The sequence below is a fragment of the Chelonoidis abingdonii genome, chromosome 4, assembly GCF_003597395.2.
Source record: "Chelonoidis abingdonii isolate Lonesome George chromosome 4, CheloAbing_2.0, whole genome shotgun sequence".
NCBI classification, from domain to species: domain Eukaryota; kingdom Metazoa; phylum Chordata; order Testudines; family Testudinidae; genus Chelonoidis; species Chelonoidis abingdonii.
In genome coordinates this window covers 133292364-133299506 of record NC_133772.1, presented here as the reverse complement: position 1 = coordinate 133299506, position 7143 = coordinate 133292364, and positions in this window count along the sequence as shown.

Genomic DNA, 7143 nt, shown 5'->3' with positions numbered 1-7143 from the left:
TTGCAGCATTTTGGAGCAGCCCATGGAACAGTGAGCGGAGTGGAGCGGTTTGTGGGGACAGCTGGAGCAACTCACGAGTCGACTGGAGGAGCGGCACAGCTGGTGGAGTGGAGCTGGTCATGGTGAAGGCTGCAGCAGAACTCCACGGAGAGGCGGAGCAGTTGGCCCCGGCCCACGTAAGGTTCCCCCTTAACACCCTGTGTGGACTCCCCCCGCCCCTTTCCACCCAGGCTGACGGGGGTAAAATTCTGCAGAAAAACTTTTGAACTCTGGGGTGGCACTGACCAGAGACCTACGGGTTGTTGGACTTTGGGGTGCTTGGACTTAAGACCCTAAGTGGGAAAGGACATTGCCAAACATACTTGGAGGTGGGTTTTTTGCTTATGGTCTGTGTTATAATCCTGTTTGTGGTGTTTCTCCAATGTCATGCCGCATTGTTTCCCTCTTTTATTAAAAGGATTTTGCTACACTTAGACTCCGTGCATCCTAGAGGCACCTGAGGGGGGAGGTGGTATGTAATTGTCCCAGGTCACTGGATGGGGGCTCGAGCCGGTTTTGCATTGCGTTATTGAAACGGAACCCCTGGCTACTGAACCCGGCCCTTGTTGCTACCAACTCAGAGAGGCAGAAGGGTTATGCACTGTAAAGGGTGCACGGCCGGGGCTCGACCCTCCCTGGGGAGGAGGGGAGCCACACGGGCCTCGACACATGGCATCGGCGGCAGCCTCTGTCTTCTGGGCTGAGCGCCGTTGCACAGTCGCTTGGGCTCCGGCCTTCTGCTATAGAGCGGGGCAAGGAATACAAAGTTATAGAGGCTCAGCCCCTCGTGGCGCAGGGTTGAGCAGTCAATAGTTCAGGCAGCTCTGGCCTTTGGGGCAGGACCGAGCAGTAGCACAGTCAAAGGGGGCCCAGCCCTTGGTTCGGGCGGGGCACCAACACACAGTTACAATAGTTTAGGTAGCTCGGGTCCTTTGGGGCAGGACCGAGCAGTAACACAATCAAAGGGGGCCCAGCCCTTGGTTTGGGTGGGGCACCAAACACACAGCTACAAAAGCTCAGACCCCTGTGGTTCAGGGTTGAGCAGTCATCACTAGGCTTGATGGCCTCCTCAGGCCAGGGAGAGGGGGATTCTGCCACCCGGGTACGGGTGGCAGGGGGAACGCAGGCCCATCCACTCCACTGCTTTCCAGCCCGGAGTCCAAGTAGCGGCTGTCGCCGCTGACAGTCAGTGGGGTTCCTGACCGCAACACACTGACATGGGTTCCGGCATACCTGCAGTCTGACTGGAGTCAGCTGCCCCCGGGCTACTTCCGATCTCCCCCTCCGGGCCTACCTGACCTGTGGGGTCAGGCTCTGGGAAGTCTTATAGCATGGGCTCCTGCCAGCCAGGGCTGGACGGTAGGTCCGGCAGTACCTCTGGGAAGTCCGGCCAGGCCTGGTCCGGGGATTCCTTGGGGTAGCAACAGGGACGAAGTGGCTCTGGTATCTCCTCGTCGTAGCGGGTGCGGGGAAGCTCCGGCAGCTCCTCGTCGTAGTGGGTGCGGGGAAGCTCTGCGCTCCTCATCGTAGCGGCGCGGGGGAAGCTCCAGCCAGTCAGAGCAACGGCCCTGGGGCCTCAGCAGTTCCCAGTCGCGAGCACCTCTGCAGGTCTGCTCCCGACAGCGGCTGGCGTCCAGCTGAGGGCCGGGCTTTTATACTTCCGGATTGCCTCCTGATCCTCTGAGGGGCAGTTACTTGCTCAAGTGGCCCTGCCCCCTTAGGTGTCTGGAGGGCTTCGACCTTCCTGGGGGAGTAGGGGAGACACACCGCCTCGGTTACACGCACATAAGAAGTCTTCGGAGGACATACAAGATACCATGTTGGACAATGGCTTCTGCCTGTACGACTGAGTCAGCATGACATGTGATTGCCCAGGTGACTCCAGACTCCATTCTTGGAGCTGAACTTGCATAGGAGTGAGGAAGGGGGTCTCCACCCACAAGAGAAAGTCTATTTAAAACCAATGACAGACAGACCCTCCATTTTGTCTTCATCTGGCTAAAGAAGGAGGCCTCTCCACCCTCCCCCCCCTCAGGATACTTAAAGGAAACTGGAACAAAGGACAGTAACTACAGAGGGTGTGAGTGATTGCTGGACCCAGGCTAAAAGGAGATTAGCCTGTAAAAGGGAGCATTCTGGAACTGGTGAGGATCTTATCTGTATTTAGTTTGATTAGACATAGATTTGCACATTTTATTTTATTTTGCTTGGTAACTTACTTTGTTCTGTCTGTTACTGCTTGGAACCACTTAGATCCTACTTTCTGTATTTAATAAAATCACTTTTTACTTATTAATGATCCCAGAGTATGTATTAATACCTGGCGGGGGGGAGCAAACAACTGTGCATATCTCTCTATCAGTGTTATAGAGGGCGAACAATTTATGAGTTTACCCTGCATAAGCTTTATACAGGATAAAACGGATTTATTTGAGTTTAGACCTCATTGGGCGTTGGGCATCTGGGTGCTAAAGACAAGCACACTTCTGTGAGCTGTTTTTAGGTAAACCTGCAGCTTTGGGGCTGGTAATTCAGACTCTGGGTCTTTGTTGAATTAGACAAGAGTGTCTGGCTCAGCAAGACAGGGTACTGAAGTCCTGAGCTGGCAGGGAAAACAGGGATAGAAGTAATCTTGGCACATCCCAAGGGAGTTTCTGTGATCCAACCCGTCACACGCTCCACGCCTGGCTGAGCAAACAGGAAGGGGATTTTCAAAATTCCCAGAGAATTTAAAGGGCGGGTCTGACAGTTGCTCGCCTGAGGGCAGGGCAGTAGAGTTCAAAGTGATGACCAGAGTGATTAGAACAGGCATTGTGGGACACTTCTGAAGGCTGATCAGAGCTCATTAACAAACCAGGGGGTCCACACTGGTGCTGCAGCGCTCCAGCGGAGGCGCATCAAACATTATTCCACTCACCAAGGTGGGTTACCAGGAGTGCTCTAGCCGCAGAGTCTGGGTGCTCTACGTGCCTGGCCAGTGTGGACACATCGTGAGTTAGGGCACCTGGGGCTGCTTTAATGTGCTCTAACTCGCAAATGTAGCCATGCCCTTAGTTTAATAGCATTCTGTCTGGCAAGAAATCAATTATCAATAGTTGTGGTTGTGAAATTCTCATTTCTTTATTGTTTTGTCCTTATGGTCCCCACTTCTCTATTGTTTATCTGATCTTTGGTTCCTTGATTGTTTCTGTCTGTTATATAATTAATGTTGCTATCTGTACATTAATTAAGGTGGTGGGTCTGATTGGTTAGAGAATTTTGTTACTATATGTTAGGATTGGTTAGTAAAATTTTAGTAAAATGATTGGTTAAGGTATAGGTAAGCAGGACTCGAGTTTCACTATATAAACTGGTGTCCAAGGAGACCAACAGAAGGAACAGAAGAATAAGAAGGAAGGACCTGGAAGAAGAACTCACCTCTAAGACACAGCCTAAGATCAAAGTTGCTAAGTTTCCTCTGCACGACCATGACGTGCAGCAACTAGAATCCAGACAAGACTGACCTTGCCTGGCCAACAGGGAAAGTCCGCTTGCATGATCAGTGTTGGTGAGCATGGCACTGTATGCTTAGCATGTGTATTCTGTTTGGTAATTGTTAATAAATAGAGAATAAGGATATTACTGTGTGAGGCTCTTCCACTGGTTAAAGGTCCTGCAAACCTACAAAGAGTAAGCTCCGAGCCCTAGGAACTGAGTAAAGGTGGGTGCCCTAAGAGTGTGTGAGTAACAGAGAATTTTGTGCAGGTAGCAAATCCACCTCTACACGAGGCTGTACTCAGGGACAGAGACTTTGTGCCAGTACAACCCCCCAGTTAACTACTCGCAGGAGCAGTTTTTATGCCATGTGAGAATTCTGCAGAACAGCTTTGAATGAAGGGGAAACTATACATAGAGAACTGGCTTTTGGCTGCCACCCAGGAGCGTGAGCTTGAGTGCTTTGTTCAGATTCCGCCGTATTGTATTGTGCAAAAACACCAAGACTTTCTAATTCTCCCTCATCGCAAGGTGTGATTAGTGCAGGGTGCTACTGGCAAGGTGCTGCTGGTCTCCATATAGCATAGTGGTGGATGCATCAATGTTGCGGGAGATGACAGGATATACACAGACACAATGTGCTTCTGCAGAATAAGGCTATATCTATGCTTAAATGCTACGGTAGCACAACGGCACCACGGTAGAGCTTCCGTGTAGATACTTAATACAGCGATGGGAGGGGTGCGGTTCTTCTGGCACTTTAGGCAACCCATCTCCCCAAGAAGAGGTACCTAGGTCAGTGGAAGAGTTCTTCTGTTGACCTAGCACCGTCTACACCAGGGGTTAGCTCTGCTCAACCACATCTCTCAGATATGTGGATTTTTCACCCCTTTGAGAGATGTAGCTGTGCAGATGTAACTCCGACAATGACCTCTAACCTGGAAGTCCCTCAGTATCCAGATATGTAGAAGGGTGGCAGCCTGGCAATGAAACCGGGTAGAGTTGAGGTTGGTTACATGACCTTTTGCACTTTCATACTTTCTTATATTTGAGCTGGGTTTTCAAAGTGTAACCTTAACCCCAGTTTCTAGGCTTTCCAACACTTGTGCCTTTCTGGATGGTTTTGCCCTGAAAATGACTGTGGAAATGGCCTTGTGGGTTTCCATGGTGACTGTGTCTGACTCCAGATGAAATTGTTCAAGAGTACTAGTAAAGAAATGTGGTGGGAGGTAGGGTGGTTTTGTTTTTTTCTAATTGCAAGTTCACCCTGGGATCTGAAAGCCCAGCTGTATTCTTCCTAGCTCATACATCTTCACTACCAAGAAGTGTTATTCAAGCCAAATGCTGTTCCACCTTACACCCCTTTCCCTTCACATGATGCCTTCACCTGTATCTTCAGTGGGGATGGCAAAGGTATATGGTACTCTTTTAGTCCTGTAATTGAAAATTGGTGAACAGTTCTGTTGATGATTGACAAGATGGGCTAACTACCAACACATTTTTTCTGAGGGTGTGTCTACACCGTAGTCCCGGGATGTGACTGAAGCTCATGTAGACCACATCTGAGTTAGCGTTAATCTAACTAGCTCAGGTGCCTGAGCAGTGAAGCTGTGGCAGCACGGGCTTCAGCATGGGCTGTACAAGCCTGCCTGAACCCTGGGCTAGCTGCAGCCCATGCTGCTGAGGTTTCACTGCTCCAGTACCCAAGCTAGCTAGACTGCCGTTCACGTACACCTACCCAGTCAGACCTTGTGATTGTAGAGTAGACATAACCTTAGTAGCTGTTCTGGCTCAACCAGGCCATCAGGAGTCCAAAGCACTATGAAACTTTTCTGTCCCTAAAGCGATTACATAAAAATAGCACTTTCTTTACTTGACAGATGTGCTCCATGAGCCTGATTCAAAGCTGGCTGAAGGCAATGGAAAGATGCCCATTGATTTGGTGGGCTTTGGAGTTAGTAGACCCATATTTGAAATAACTGATAGACATTTGCAGCTTTAACTCCCAACTGAACAAACTTTTTGGCTGGGATTTATTAGAGAGGAAGGATCCAAGCAACGCAAGAAAGCTGGTCGTCTAGCAGATATAGTAAGTGAAGGCCCTGATAAAGGGCCAGTATGAGGCCTGAGGCCTGAGCTAAAGTAATGATCAAGACTTTGCTAACATAAAGCAAAGTTAAGCTGTGAGCCAGAGGCAGGCCCTCCTCACAGAAGCTGGCAAGGAAAGGGCTGATGCTAGAAGATACGTACCTAAAAGGTACTGAACACTAGAGATCAGAACATTCACATACTTGCATATTCCACACAGATAACAAGGAACAGACTGACCCATCCCAATGACAGGGGCAAAAGGGTAATACGATGGATAGAGTTGTTTTGATCGAATCAATCTGTACAAGGTGAGAGGCGGCACCTTACTACGCAGAGGGATTGTACCTTACTGCATAGAGGGGTTGCACCTCAATACGTCAGGAGTGATGTGTAACTTGTTTGTACCAGTGTATAAGAATGCATCCCTGGGGTGATGTTTTTGGCCGGCCTAGGGGGCAGTGGAAAGTCCCGCCACTGACTGAGCCGAGTCCATTGACCGTGGGTACATATTTGTACTATGCTCGGTAGACTAAGTAATCTGCGGAGAACTACTACTGTATCCAACACGGCAATAAACCTGGCTGACATGCCTTCGTACCTTACTAGACTCTGTGGTCATTTGGGGTTCTCTTTGGGTCTGCTGTGTCAGCTATCTGCGCAGAGCTGGGGCAGCACACAGAGGGAACGCACACGCAGCCGAGTGATACCAACAAGGAGAGAGCAGAGCACCACACCGGTGGTATCTGACAACACCTCTGACAACAGCAGACAGTGGCTGCTCCGCTACTTATCACTTACAGCAGGCTAATTTGCTACACAGGGCTTTCAGGAACATTGTCTGAGATCAATACACAACACCTCGTTACCGTTTCATTATGATCTCTTCCTTTGTCCATAGTTGTTGACAGGGTGTAAACACTTAGATCCATCTCAGTCTGTAACATTAGTTTAATTAGATGAAAGTGTGTGGACATGTCCACAAAACCTACCCTGTGAAGAGGAAGGTGGTCTTGATCTCTGCTGTGATCTGTAATTTATTTGAATTTTTCAATGCCCTGCACATGCAAGTCAGAAATAACGATTTTTACACTTCATGTTCTTTTAATCTGATGGTCCTTCCCCCGCCCCAAGTAAGTATATTTCAGAAATATCATTCTGAACATATCTCTTGCAAAGAGCTTTGCAAAATTAAATGTAAAGGAACATAAATTCACACCGTGTAGATGTCAAGCATAGGATTTTATTATGTACAGTGCTGATGGAGTGTCATCTTGCTTATTAGGCTCAGAGACACTGTCAATCAATCGATTACAATGGAATACATGGATTTTCCATGGGCGGGAGAAAGCGATGGGGTAGACAGTTCCATGACCCCAGATAGGTCTAGCAGCAAGACAAGATAGCACAGTAGCCAATGGTTAAAAGGTTATATAATGTCGCCCCTGGTCTTAAGTTTACAAGTTACATTTAATTAATACTTTGATAAAATGTATTAATACTATATATATATATATATATATATATATATATATATATATT